Source organism: Lactuca sativa, chromosome 2 (genome assembly GCF_002870075.4).
Source record: "Lactuca sativa cultivar Salinas chromosome 2, Lsat_Salinas_v11, whole genome shotgun sequence".
Classification (NCBI taxonomy): Eukaryota; Viridiplantae; Streptophyta; class Magnoliopsida; order Asterales; family Asteraceae; genus Lactuca; species Lactuca sativa.
This window is the reverse complement of record NC_056624.2, coordinates 57,798,646-57,814,857: the sequence shown is the minus strand read 5'-3', so window position 1 is coordinate 57,814,857 and position 16,212 is coordinate 57,798,646.

Here is a 16,212-nt window from a genome sequence, read left to right as displayed (position 1 = left end):
AAGTACAACCTCGGACAACTGTCGATGCTCCTTTTCCCTACTATAGCTAACAACTTTGGGTGTGGAATGGTAAATCCCAAAACGTCTGTAACGGATTCTATGTAATAGTATCTATTAAACGTATTAATGTAAGTGTGTTCCTGTAAACGTGTCTATGTCAACGTACTCATGTAAATGTTCTCATGTAAGCGTATATATGTAAACGTACTCTTGTAAGCGTATCTATGTATATGTACTCATGTAAATGTACTCATGTAAATGTATTCATGTAAATGTACTCATGTAAATGTATCTATGTAAATGTACTCATGTAAGCGTATTCATATAACATGTAATGTATTAGTATAGATTCATGAATGAACTGACTCTTGTGTGATTCCTTGTACTTGGAATAGTAAGTAGTATCTCCTAACTATACCTATAATAGTTACTAATAATGTACATGTATAACCTGGAGTATGCATTTGCTACCCAAAGGTACTGAACTGACTGAGGAAAACTTTTATGTCTACATATGTATACATGATATATAACTAATATTTATACGACATTCGGACGGATAACCAATACCCCATAGCCACATCCCAACGAGGAAAAGGAAATAGAGTGAGTTGGCCTTCCTAAGTCCTTTAAACATTACTTATATAACTATACATATATGGGCATGCATTTGATAATATAAAAGCATAAAAATAAGTTTCGTAAAAGCTATGAAAAAGTTTAATATCTAAGAAAAGATCGACTTGATGTCAATTTATAAAATGGTTTGAAAGTATTTGTTTGATAAAACAGTTTAAGTATAAAGAAACCTTTGTTTGGAACACAATTGTAAAAGATTTTGAAATGAAGCATACGGTGTATAAGACAGTTTAAAAAGAGTTTTAAACATATAAAACGTTTATGAAAATCATTTGAAGAAATTCGTTTGGTAAAACAGTAATCGTATAGTAAATCCTTTTGCATGTTAGTTATTAATCACATGCGATTGATATAATAACTAGCATGTTCAGCTTGTATTCCCCCCGTAAAGCATTTAAAAACATTTAGAAACATTTAAAAGGTTAATTTAAGGGGTATGAACTCACCTGCAGTGAGCGGATCAGAAGGAAGTGTCGGATAAGTGCTTGGTTTCAAGTGAAGACTTAGACACGCACAATGATCCTATTAACATATAAAGACATATGTATATAAACAATTAGCTATTATAACACTAATTAAACATGTAAAAACATCCTAATGTGAGGAAAACACTTTGGTAAAAGTGTTAGGAGGCTATCGGGTTTCAACAAAGGAGTGCAAGGCCTCATACGGGAGTTTATGGTCCACTGACCGTGTTTGTTGGAGTTTACGGCCTAGGGGAGTAAACTCCTGGCTGTAAACTCTCATTTGGTGACCAAAAGAGGCTTAAAACTCTAAGGTTTCAAGTGGTTAAGTGCTCCAAAGCTTAAACAAGTGTTTGGGTGAGTTTAAGGTCTTAAAATGATCGTAACTTGTGTTTACGGTTTTTGAACCATATTCTTGGGAGTTTGCTACCATAAACACATGAGTTTATGGTAGTAAACTCATGGTAACCCATCCATTTCGTGAATTGAGGTCCTTAGGTCAATGGTGTAGGGTTCTAGGCTACTAGTCAAGGCTTAAAAGGGTGTTTAGGGCATTAAAACACACTTTGGGGGAGTTTACGGTTTTGGGAGATGCCCAAACCGTAAATGCATTTTCTAGGGGGTTTTATGGTGCTTTTCATGTGCTAAGAACATCAAGGAAGGGTTCCATACTATTTTCTAAGCATAAGGAAAGAGTTAGGAGCACTTTGGCACCTAAATTAGGGTTTACAGCCCAAGGTGTTCTTGGACCGTAAACACCTTGGATCTTGGGTTTCAATGGTGTTTTCTTGATGTAAAGAAGTGTATTAAGCCTTAACATACTCTAGGATAGAAGCACTTACAAGGTAGAAGCTCGAAAAAGGTCCAAAAGGCCAAGAACACAAGTGTGTGTTCTTGGTGTTCTTGGTGTAAATTGAAGATTGACCCTTTTGGAATGATTTCATGGTTAGAAGTGTGTTAAAACACTAGATGAAGTCATACAACAACTTAAGAGAGCTAGAAACACTTACTGGATTGAAGATCTTGAAAAACTTTTGGATGATACTTGAGAGAGTTTGAGTTTTATTCTTGAAAGTTGGAAAAATGGTAAAAATAACTAAGTGTCACCTTTATACCCCTTTCCTTTAGGGTTTACGGCTGTAAATTCCTTGTTTAGGCCGTAAAATCTAAACTTTTGATGTGTCGGGACATTATTGTTGCACAATAAACCCTAGGGCATCCTCTCTCCTGATATCTCCTAAGTTGTAAATCCTAAAATACTCAAACTTATTCCAAAAAGTTTGAAAGTTTCCAGAAACTGTTTTGACTTCTATTGAATTGACATGTTGTATAGAAAAGAAATTTCGGATTGTCACATTTGAAGATTTGGTTTAGATGTGGACATCAAATTTTTTCGTTTACTTTTTGAAAACTCCTTTTGAGATTGAGTGGGTGGTTTCTTATAAGAAGATTTGTTTTGAGAATTTGTCTGACCTGATTTAGACTTAATTGGTCTAGATGATTTATTAGAAACAATATTTTGTTTCTTTCGAGACTCAATATTTTGCCAATAAACTTTCTTTTTAGCTTTAGTCATTGAAATCCCTTGTTCTTTTGAAATCTTTTCAATCTATCAAACTCAGAGATTGTCTTCTCACAGTCATAGGAAGTTGAATCAATTTTCTCCCTTTCAAATGCTAAAAGGGCAAAAGCTTCCTATGCTGCTCTTTACTATGTCAAATGAATGATGTAAAGCAGTTATATTAGCATATAATCGTTTGGCTGTATTACAATAAATGTTTCATTGTTTCAACAAATCCCTAACATCAACACTCAAGTTATCCCTATCACACATAATGTTCGTTATTTGTATGTCTAAATGATCTATATTTGCTTTCTTCGACTCCAAAATCCTTTGTGTTTCTAGCAGTTGAGTACTATACTTTTTAGCATCATTACTAGCAAAGATAAGTAGATCATTAACATAAGTAATTGCATCATCAAACTCAGATAAAATTGAATTGTATGCATTAGAAGGAATGTTAAAGGATTGTAAAAGAGAATATACCCGTGAAGTCATTGGTGATTTATAAGTAGATGTCAAAACAAAACACTTTCCAGTGACTTCCTCTTCCTCCTTTTCCTCATGGTTTGCGAACATAGCCCAATGTGTAGGGTTTCTCATTTCTTTTTCATCAGAACCTGAGGACCAAATTTGGTAGGTTCCTTCTTTGTCATCCAAACCTCTTACAACAAACAATATTCCCTTTGTCGTAGCTCTGACTTCCTCAAGACTTTCCACATAATAGGATTTATCTTTGACCCTATTCTTCTTTTCATCCTTATTTAGCAACATGCAATCACTTGATATATGATTCGCTCCATTGCAGTAATGCCAGTCGAATCTTGAGTCACCTTTCAACTTTTTCTCCACCTTCGCATCTTCAGCTTTGACTTCCTTCTTTTCCACTTTCTTCTCTTCAGTCACATTCTTTCCTGAGAAGTTACCTTTCGATTCACTTGTTCGAGCCTTTGCATTGAATGGATTTTGAAAAACTTCTTTACTCGGTTGTTTGAGTAAAATACCACTGCTTCGTCATTAGAGTTGACGATTAAACCTTCATCTTCTGAATTCTCATTCTCAGTAGTTACTTTCTCAACCTCTCTTCCAGCAACCTTCGACACAAGAGCAATAGGAACACCCGGACTAATCCTTGTTTCCTCAGCAATTTCAATCACTTTAGATTCATGTGCTTTCAACACATTGTAGAGATCATTTAGTGAAAAATAGTCGAAACTTTGCTGTGTCTTAATCATAAGGCTGACATTTCTCCAATCTTTTTGAAGTCCCATGATGAATGTTAGATTGAACGCCATTGTTGACCGAATTACTCCATATCTGTTACATTTGGATATGAGATCATTCAGACGATTATAATAGAGCTCAATTGATTCACCTTCCTTCTGCTTAAAGTCTCCTAACTCAAACAAGCACTGTTTGACTGAGCTTATCTTGGTTTTCTCACAACCTTGTTACTTCTCCTTCAGTGTGTCCCAAATCTCCTTTGAAGTTTTACAACTGCGCACATAATTGTATACAACTGGAGGACGATCACCTCGGAGTTCACACATACATTTCTTTTCATTCTTCTTTAGTTTCTCAGCCTGTTCTACTACATTTTGATTATTAGCAGAAGTTCTGACAATTTGAACAGAAGGAGGAGGAAGAACATCGCAATGATGCATTTCCAGTGGTTTTCATCTATTCCATTCAAATAGTCATCCATACGATCCGCCCATTGATCGTAGAACTCTGGAATCAACATCGGAATTTTGGTTGAAGAACCAAGAAGACGCGAGTATGAAGTCATGGTGTTCAAGTTGAAGCTCGCCATCGATGTACGAATGAAAATTAGGAAAAACTTCAATTAACGAGAATTGATTGACAAAAACTTCCAGAAAACAGACACCGAATACTCGATTAGACAACCTAAACACAGAATCGAATCAAATCTAAAGATTTATTAAGATTTTTAGAATCAAAAGAGCGGAAATTTTTGAATCCAGATCGAGACTCAAAGTACTTTTGAAACTTAAGAAAATCAGGTCACCACAGAATGATTCATGCACTGATAGCAAATGAAGTTGCGATTTAATCGAGTATGAATAACTAGATCAGAATAAAGTATGAATTAAGAACACGAGATCTAAATAATTTTTTTTTGGCTTATTTATGCTTTTTGAAGTACATAGATTGTCTTAGAGAATACAATGTGAAATGCAGAGTTCTTCTCTAACTCTAATACTCATCCCATATTTATAGGGATCAGGAAAGCAAACAAAAAAAATATAAGGGACTAAGATATTAAACCTTCAATACAATATGCCCTTATAGTAAACTTACATACAAAACATTCGACACTACAAAAGATATAGACAACCTTCGACACCTCACAATAACATTCGACCTCAACATGATCCATCAGATACCTAAAATTCTCGTGGTCCGTGTAAATGGTACACTAGAATCCATATAAGTAATGGCGCCAAAACTTGAGGGCGACCCCAAATCAAGATCCTGAGTAGGATAATTCGCCTCATGAGGCTTTAGCTATCTCAAAGCATAAGCGATCACATGCCCCATCTGCATCAAAACCGCACCCATACCTAGTATCGATGCATCACAGTAAACTACAAAATCCTCAACTCCCTTAGGGAGGGTAAGTACCGACGCCTCACAAAGCTTCTATCATAAATTATTGAATTCTACCTACTGCTCAGGCCTCCAACAGAAAGTGACATCCTTCCTTGTCAACCTAGTGATAGGAACTGAAATATTGGAGAAGTTGTAAATGAATCTCTTATAGTAACCTACAAGCCCAAGGAAACTCTGAATCTCAGATGGAGTCTTCGGAACTTCCCACTTCATAACCGCCTCAATCTTGGTCGGGTCGACCAAAAAACCGTTCTGGTTGACGAGGTGTCCCAAGAACTGGACCTCGTGCAACCAGAACTCACACTTGGAGAACTTGGCATACAACCTCTCTGCCCTAAGAACCCTAAGAATGTCATGAAGGTGCTCCCTACTCCTTGGTCTTAAAATAGACCAAGATATCATTGATAGAAACGATCACTGATTGATCCAACATAGGCCTGCATACTCGATTCATGAGATCCATGAACACTGTCAATGCATTGGTGAGCCCAAAAGGCATCACCACGAACTCATAATGTCTGTAACAAGTTTAGAAGGCCGTCTTTTGAATGTCCGCCTATCGAACCCTCATCTGGTGGTAGCCTAACCTCTAGTAAATCTTGGAAAACCAAGATGCTCCCTGAAACTGATAAACAAAATCATCATTCCTTGATAATGAGTAACAGTTCTTCACCATCAATTTGTTCCAAGGTTGTAAAACTTGCTACTCGATGCCTCTTAGGCCGACTGCCAAGTAGCGAGTACTCGGGGAGTACTCAGATTCGGTAATTCATGTAGAAATATTTTTAGGAAAAGTATATATGTTGAAATCGTTAAAATCATAAGTTGATTGAAATATATAACAAAATTAAATACATGTGAATACATAAAAACTAAAATATACACAATTGTCTCACTTCGTGAATAATTACAGAAAATTTAAGATATATATATATATATATATATATATATATATATATATATATATATATATATATAGTAATAATCAAATGTGTGTTGAATAATAAATCATTAAGTGTATTATACATATTAATCTTGAAATTCTTTATTTTTTCTCATTTTATGACTATTTTGACCATTGGACAGAGTTTGATCGAGTAGGACGAGTTTGACTTTGTTGACCGTGTAGGCCCAAGTAAGACTGAGTAGGCCCGAGTGAGAGAGATTTTGACTGAAGTTGACCGATTTTTGACCGAGTTTGACTTAATCCGACTTGTTTTGTCGAGTTCACATAACTCGCCTCAGTACCGAGTACTCGGCCGAGTAGGCTGAGTTTTGCAACATTGGCTTATTCAACTCCCGGTAATCAATGCGAATTTGGTGTGAACCATCCTTCTTCATGACAAAAAGGACCGATTATCCCTACGGAGAACTACTTGGCTGTATGAACTCCGTGCCCAACAGCTCCAAGAGTTGAGAGGAGAACACCTGCATCTTGGGTGGCACAAGGCGATATGGCACCTTGGCAATCGGTTCATCACCAAGGATCAGATCGATCCTAAACTTCACCTGCCTCTCGGGAGGCACACTAGGAAAATCATCAGGGAAAATGTAACGCCTGGTCCCTGGTATGCATTTAATTCAATTATTTATTTATTTTGAAAGAAGAACTTGACGAGTTGGTGGCCTTAACTCGTCGAGTAGAGGGCAGATTATGCCCGGGGTTTGAGTTATCCACTCGACGAGTCAAGAGCCCTTGACTTGACGAGTAGCTTGGTTAGAATGAAACCCTAATTTCGGGGTTTTACACCCTATTTAAGCTCCTTAACCCCTACCCCTTGGCCTCATTTCCAGCCTCCTTGTACTAAACCCTAATCCACGAAACCCTAGAGCTTTCTTTGAGTGTATGAGCCATTGTGGGTGATCTTGTGTGCTTTTGAAGCTTGTGGAAGAAGAAGAAGATAAAGGGCTCAAGAGGGAAATAGTAGATATAGAAGCTAGACTCCATTTGCTACCTTTTATGGTAATCAAGCTTCTACCTTGGCTATTAGTTCATTAGATCTCTTTATGTCCTCTTTATGTGGATTTTTGGTCAAAGATTAGTAGCTTCTGGGAAATGATCGACCCAAGAGGGTATTCTTCCAGATCTAGTACCTAGAGGGGCTGTTATGACATAAAGGTGCAAAGTTAATGCCTTTGGAGCCCCCATGCAAGCCTTACAGTGTCATAATGACCTTTTTAGCCCCAAAAGGCCATGCATGTGGAGAAAGGTAAGAACTTTACGTGTCCAAGTAATGTTAGGGGTTCAGATATGAAGTTGTAAGCTTTATATTGGTGTATGGATGGTTTTAGGACCAAGTTCTAGGTCCCAAGGAATTACGGTTTGAGCTAAACCCTTTAAGAAGTGGTATTAAGAGGTAAAGTCAGAAACTTTACCCTTAAAAGGACATTTTCAGGGTTTATGTGAAGTATGAAGCTTGGATCTGAAGTGTAGGGGCATATTCCATTAAGATAGCCCAAACAGATAGGGGTACTCGGCGAGTCCAGTAAGGGACTTGACGAGTTGAAGCCGGGTTGTCCTGATGGTATGACAGGTGGAACTCGACGAGTCTGTAAAGGGACTCGACGAGTTAACTCGGTTTACCACGAGTGTGAGTGGTACAGGAACTCGACGAGTTAGGTTGACTGGGAGTTGATCTGGACTTTGACTTTAACCAGGATGTTCACTTTGACCAGGGGCATAATGGTAATTTTACCCTTAGAAGGATTATCATGTTTTGATTAAGTGTTATTGTGAAATTGTTAGCCGGGGAGTCGTTGGAGCAGCCGTCAGAGATTCCTCACTCGATATTTCAGAGCTAGCATTCGAGGTGAGTTTCCTTCAGTATGAACGATTCTAAGGCACTAAGGTCGGCCCATTTAGATAGTAGTAGTAGTTCCGGACTAGGATCTGATGCCGAGCGGGGCCCGATGTTGGTTGATATGCTTTTCCGGATTTCGATCCGATGTCCGGGCGGTCCCGAGGATTGCTTGTATGCTTGATGTCTTTGTGATTCTTGCATGTGTTAGTATTGTATGTTTCCGGACTTTGGTCCAATGCCGGGGTGGTCCTGAGGAATGTTAGTATGTTACGAGACTATAGTCTGATGCTGAGTGGGGCCTGAGGAAATGTTTAGGTGTTAATGTTATGTTCTTAGGTTTATGTGTATTACTAATTATGCTCTTATGTATTCCGAGATGTTCTCGATGTCGGACAAGGCTTGACACCGGCGGGGCCTGATGCCGAATAGGGTCGATGTCGGACGGGGCCCGATGCCGGGAAAGCCGATGCCGAACTTGACTCGATGTAGCAGGGGAGGGGCCCAAGACATGTGTATGTGTACGGTATGTGGTAGTTTGGGAGACTCACTAAGCTTCGTGCTTACAGTTTTCAGTTTTCGTTTCAGGTACTTCCGCTAGTAAGGGGAAGAGCTCGGGATGACTGCATGGCACACACCACTGTTTTTCGCATGGGAGGATTCTCTCTGATTTATGATATATGATTTTGATACATTGACAGATTTGATGATCTTATTGAGATACATGACTGATTTTATGTGATTGATGATAATGATGGTTTTTTTACTGAATTAAAATAAAAAATTTAGTCTATATTTTTGGGATGTTTCAGAAAAAATCGGGAAACTCTCTCACAATCAGAACATTGGAAATTGACTTCTTCTCGTCAATCCGTGTGGTGACCACATATGCGAGATACCCCATACATCCATGTTGAAGACACTGCCTTGCCCTGGTGGTGGAATATAAATCATACCCAACTCTAGTACCCTGACCATAAATAGTCAACACTCCCCCACTTAGGCCACGAACCGTCACCAACTATCTCTCGCAGTCAATCAAAGCTTCAACCAACTCAATCAGTCTATACCCGCAATCACACATACACCGCCCATCGCAATAGGGATAATATCATTCAAAAATCCTACACCGAAAAACTACAATACACAATCCCAGTATACACCAGAAGCCGAAAATTGTGCGATCATCAGCTATAGCTACCCTTAAAGGTTGATCCAAGGTCTCACGTGCAATACATAATTCTATACAAAAAGGATGTCGACACAAAAGACTGGCTCGCACGTGAGTCAAGCATCACTAAAGCAAGTGCATAATTCACAAGAAAAGTACTTAATAGGAGCATAACAAAAGTATACACATAAAATAAATCAACATAAATGTAAATAAACACATACCAGCAACAACATCTAGTGCCGCCCTGGCCTCTTCCGCAACCACTAAAAAGCTCGTCCTCGGGCGTTCGGGGCGTCAACCTTCCCCTGACGACCATCGGTAATGTGCAGGATTGCGGGAGCAGGAGTTTGAACTGGCCTTGATGCAAGTAATGGACACTCAACCTTCACATGACTCCTCTGGTTGCAGCTGAAACAAAATGGTAAACTATTCAAATAATCCTTCGCAAAGTGCCCCTCCTAGCCACACAAGTAGCATACCGCCCCTGCGTGACAAGAACTCTCATTACCCTTACCGTACTTGCTACATGTGCGGGTCCTCTGACCTCCCGATCTTGAATCAGCGGATTTGAACCGCTTAGTCGCTGGCTGCGACTGGGCTGGCCTCCAGTTTCTCCTTTGAGCATCCACCTCAGCCTCTCTCACCTGTATCTACAACTCAATCTCCTTCCTCATAGAATTAGACTACAAATCAACCATGTCCAATACTAGGAGTTCATCACAAACTCTTTGATATCTTTCTTGAGCATACTCAAGTAGCGGCCATCCACCCCTACTCCGAGGAAGCGTACTCTAGATAGAACAAGCACCTATCATGGAACATCCTGATGATCTTGTTTACTGACTCTGTCATCTATTTGAGTGACAGGTACTCCTGGGCCAACTGTTCCCTCTCCACCAAAGGAGCATACTTATCATGAAACATCTTAGAAAATCACTCCCAAGTCACTACGGCCCACTCCGCAAGTGAGTAATCATTAGTCGCAAACTTCCACTAGTCCTTTGCTCCCAAGTGAATAAGGTTCAACACAAATCATACCTTCAGATCCTCTGGGCATGGATAGGTGTAAAAGCACCCCTCAACATCATAAATTTACCTCATGGCTGCAATCGGGTCCTTAAACCCATCAAACTATGGGGGCTTTGTGTTGTTGAACTCCCGGTGCAACATAGCATCACCACTCATGGTCTCGCAATGACAATGACCATAGTGGCTGTGGCAACAACAACCTTAGTGACGACAGCATAGCAGTTATGAAATAGCTCGATCATCACGGTCTTGATGGACCCAAACACCTCCAGAATAGCCTCCATGATTGCCACAGCCACCTTTATGACAATGATCCTATGGATATCATTATCACTGAGACTCGGTCTCTCTGAATCACTAGAGCCTGAACCTTAGGTAACCACCATAATAAAACACAAAAGGAAAAAGGTGATAACCAGGACAAATCATACACATACACTATAAACAACCCAATTAGTTCCTCAGTGTCCTCTATATTCTTTCTAAATCACATACGGATCCTGTGCTTTCAGTAGTACGTGCACATACTAACTTCCACACCTATCCATAGTTGACTCAAACTTCCTATCAAGATCTTAAATCAAAAAATCACTCCACCCTCGATGTAACGACACATGTACACCTATGTACTAAAAGGAGCCACATCTAAACTCCCACGTACTCAAACTAGGTTCTTCCTCAGTCACAACTCTGCTCCGCAAGAAGTCTTCGCTAATCTCGCCAATGGCTCTGCGTATACCAACTATACATAACCCAAACTCGATAGACACTTGAATAAATTATTCCACCCCAAATTCACAACCAGGAAAGGAACATGAAATAAGGTTAAACCAGACATTCTAAGGTTATAAAATCCTAACTATGTACAACCATATAGTATACATAAATCAATTAGCAATCTTAGTTTCAACCCTAGCAAATCCTTCACATGTATTCTCTTAGGTAATAAGGCATCACAAAATTAGGCTACTCTATCCTGCAATTCCTGAGGGATCCTTACCCTATCAACTAGCATGCATTTCTATCAGCCCAAATAACAACAACTCTAATACAACATATAACACAAGTATGTATATTTTAGGATATCGCTTCCTCGAGCTCCAGTTGACTGTACATATCGCTTCCTCCTTTCGTCCTTTTTGAAATTCATTCTTTTATAAAAAGGTTTTATAAAAATTTCAGATCCTTAGTTTGAGTTTGGAATCCCACGAATGTTCATCCAAATACTTCAAACCAAGTCTCTGATACCAACTTGTAACATCTTATTTTTACCATTTTTTTTGATTTTTAGTATAAATAGAACATCAATTATTATAAAAACCAAGTCGATAAAACTGAGGTGTATAAAATACAATCATCTCAAATAAAAGTTTCAAACATGCAAAATCATAAAATCTGATGCCTGGAGTGTACAGTCAAGCATTTGCCTTCCCGAGATCATCTGAAGTACTTGAAACACATTTAATCCACAATTGTAAGCACAAAGCTTAGAGAGTTTCCCACAACATCACATACAACACAATATAATAAGAAACTATGGGTTCTTATCAATCCTTGGGATTATCAGCAATCCCAATGGGCTAACAACATGCCCTGTAGATTAATAGCATACCTCACAGGTTATCAACAACCCTATGGACTATCAGTAATACTATGGACTCACAACAGTTCATGAGTTATCTACAACTTAGTTTCACATATAACAACAATAAACAAAAAGACCCAGTTGGTCATCATGTATATACTACCACAAAAGTAAATATAGTGAGAAGACTCACCTCGTAGATAGCAGCTAAACACAACAACTCTCACACAGTGAAGACAAATCCTAAGAGACACCTAACAGTAATAAAGAGTACCCTCTCAATTTACACCCTAAAAGCCTTAAATGGACCAAAAGTCAACCATGTCAAAAGTCAATGGTCAAAGTCAACCTCAACAGTTCTCCACGATGTGGCCACTCTTTGGCCACGTCTTGGGTGCTCCATGATAAAACAGTCGACAACCCCCCAGCTGTCACGTCGTGGTGGCTAGAATGCCATGTCATGGGAATTGGGCTTGCACAGCCTAACGTATTTAGCTCTCAATCAGTTAAGCCACTCATTTCAACTTTCCAGAAAGCTTCCTAAGGTCTTATGCATCACAAAGATTGATGTTTTGTCAATCATGCATGTTCAATGCAATTCTAGAGCTCAAACTTAGGTCAAAATGGAGAAAAATGGTTAAAAACCTAGATCTAGCATGCTTTAGTGAGAAAGGTATGAACTTGTGTAAGTCCCTAAATCTATGGATCCAAATCAGTAGTCAATGAATTGCAATCAATGAATCAGAGTGTAAAAGGAGTAGAATAAGAATAACATCAAGCATGCCTACATCTATTACTCATAAATGTCAGGTACACCTTGAAATGCACACACATACACATCACTGTTCACGTACATATCTGACACACTGAAACCACCCTTTTATACTACCCACAGCAGCACAGCAGTGTGCAGCCGCACACGCATGTGTAGCCGCAGACACGAGTGTAGATGCACACACACACAAACTTATCCAATATAGACAAATACACCATACTCTATCAACCTACCAAGATCTATACAACAGAATGTCTAGCCCAAACCACAAAAGTATAGCCTATCAATCTCCCCCTTGGTTTGAGGCTAGCATTGACTTGGTCTTCATTCTTCGGGTTTTTCAAACAGCTTCAGATCAGATTTTCCCATGGATCCCATCCAAAGTTTCCCATAAATGATTATGGCGACCATTCCAGTATATTCTTTGGCAGCAGCCTCCATGACATCTTTTCGGCAGATGATTTAGTGACGAGACAGGGTACGAATATCTTGTTTTCTAAATCTGAGAAGATCCTTAGCACTGATCAGCCTTAGAACTTGTTCTCTATCTTTGAATTTGATGACAACAGTGGCAGTTTCATCATCAAATGCCCAGAATTCCATATTGTGAAGGTATCCCTCATGAAAATATTGAGGGATACGAATTTCCTTTTGTTGTTTCGTTACAGGCCATAGAATAATCTTCATGGGCTCGCCTGATTTAGGATCAATAACATCCTTATCTTTTCTATACAAGGCTTTCGCAGTTTTCATCTTTGTAAAGTTTTCCTTGGCCTTCCTGTCAAGAAATCATTTGAAATTTGACGCGTTGGGATCTTCTGAAGGATTATGAAATGGGGCTCTTGAAAGTTCGGCAAGATCAACTTTTTTCCATGAGTGGAAGTCATGAATACTTTTGTAATACTCATGGAATCCAGAGTTCCTTTTTACGACCCACATTTCCGAGTCGGGATCAAAAGCCCACATTCTGACTCCGGATCTATCTCCAAACTTGTCACCAAACTTTCTCTTCTTGAGATCTATCACAGTCAACACAGGATCTTTAGCTTTGTGATTTTCATTTGATTTTTTCATGAAAAGTAATTCATCAATTTTGCTGGTAGTGACAGTCCTTTTCCCTTGCTTGATCGTGATGCAGGATCTGCTATTTTCAGGTTCTTTATCAAAACGATCAGAAATGATAGTTGTCCTTGGAGGAGGTGGATCAACTGGAAAGTCACCTTCTGTGGATTGGGGAAGATCATCAATTCCGTGAGGCTGCTGAAATAGAGCTTTGACTTTGTCTTAAAAGGCGTCATACAAGACGTTCTGCAACCCGAAGTAGAAGGCAGTTAAAGAACCAAGTTTTGTTTGCAGATCTGTGATCTGTTTAGTCTTCAGTTCATCCCTCTCTCGAAGCTCAACAACATAGGAATCATGTTGCTTAAGAGGAATGTTCTTCTCAATGACTTCTTGCCTTAGGATTCCAATCTCTTCTCAAAGTTTAGACACTAAGGTCTTATCATCCCCTGAATGCTCTTCCTCAAAAGATATGCCTTTTCCTCGGGAAGGAGATTCTGAAATGTTCTGAGCCAGATGCTTAGCAAGCCTGATAGAAACATCATCAAGCGAAGGCCTTGTGGGGGTATACTCAGGAATGGAGGACGATCCACCTACTTCATGAAATGTGCTTGGACCTTCTTCAATTTGTAGTGGCGATGTAGAGACAGTTGTAGTGGTAACAGTAGATGAGACTGGTGGAGCTTGACTTACAGTGGGCACTCTCTGCCTTGCATCTAATCGTCTTCTTTTTGAAGGAGACAGGGAGGTTTGGGTCTGTGTCAGATCATTTAAAGGTTGAGAAGAAATAGAGACATTGGTATCAAGGGGAGGAGTCTTCCATGGGCTTTGAGGAGGAAAGCAAAATTTTGAGAGTGTTAATGTCATCCCCGGTCTTAGTTGCTGGTTGACCAACTTCATCGACCCTTTTAAAGTGCTTGTCAACGAATCCCGACGAAGGACCAAAATCATCATCATCATCATCTAGATTGAGATCAAAGCCCGAAGAGATGTCATCATTATTGATACCAGTGAAATCCAAATCTTTCTGGAAATCTTCATCTCCACTGAAGTCCTCATCACCTCCCTCTCGATTAAAATGTCTCTCAACTTCCACATCATGTAGGTAGTCATGTTCCTCAGCCACCGTTGCTACAGGAGAAACATGAACTTCTTCATTTTCAGGCTCTGAAATTGAGATCACAACATCCTCAGTTTCTGTGGGATTAGAAAGATTGTCTGATTCCGATTGATCACTCTCATCAGCAAATATTCCAAATTTTATCAAAGGGAATTTCCCTTCGAAGACAAATTTTCCAGCTATATTTTGTTTCATCAAGCCAAAGGCACTCAGACCGACATACTTGAGATCCAGTGTTTCATTTCCTCTTTCGATCTTGGGATACATGACATTAAAGATGATCTGAAGAAACCTTGGGTACATCAAGAACTTTTCCCTCTTGTTTCCCTCAATATTGAGAATTAATTCATGCAGAATGAATTTTGAGAAGTTAAATTTAATCCCTGATGCCAAAGCTGCAATGGCTCCTGTGTTGAAAAGAGATCTCTCGTTGGGACCTGATCTTCTTCCGGAAATATAGCTCACGAGCACATGAAGTAAGTACTTCCAGCATGGGGGTAGTAATTTCTTGATGGTAGGAGGAAATGATCCTTCATAACCCATATGGTCCAGGACTTCTTGGGTTTGTTCCAGATCAATTTCCATGAATTCAGGCCTATCATTGATTTGCAGCGATTCTCGGATAACATGTTCTGTGATCAGGATTTTCTTCCCTTGTATAGTTGCCTCAATGTATTTCTCTTCTTTGTCATCTCTCTTAACAATTGCGCTTCTCCAAAGTTCCTTGATCAAGCTTTGATAGATCACCGGACCAGTTGTGAAAGCAGAAACTAGGCAACATTTTCTTAGACCATCAATGATGAATTTGAGATCATTGTGGGCAGCTGGAGGATCTTCTAGAAAAATGGTTGAATTGTGCACTTTTGCAAACTCAAGATCTCCCATGTTGATCTGAAAAACACAAGAATACATTAGAGCATATAAGAAAAATTATTTGTCAAAAATTTATTTAGGTGTACAGCCATACACCTAATACCAGCCACATACAATGTGTGCAGCCGCACATGGTGGTGTACAGCTGCACACGGTCTAGTCGTTCACAGCCAGCCGCACACAGCCAGCTGCACACAGCGAGCCATACACAGCCAACCGCACACAGCCAGCCGCACACGGCGTGTGCGGCCGCACACGCAAAGACGATACCGAATCCTTCAATTGATCATCGATTCAAGGTCGATTTTGCTTAAAAACTGCATTATGGGAGTCGATTTCATGGTACTTACTGTTATGTGGCTTCGATTTCACGTAAATGAGAGATTTTTAAGGATTTTTTTTGGTGAGAGAGAGAGGGGGAGTGTGCGGTCGATTTTTAGGAGGATGGAAAAGTAAGAGTGTTTTGACCGCACACTTCCTTTTATACCTTTTAAAAATTTG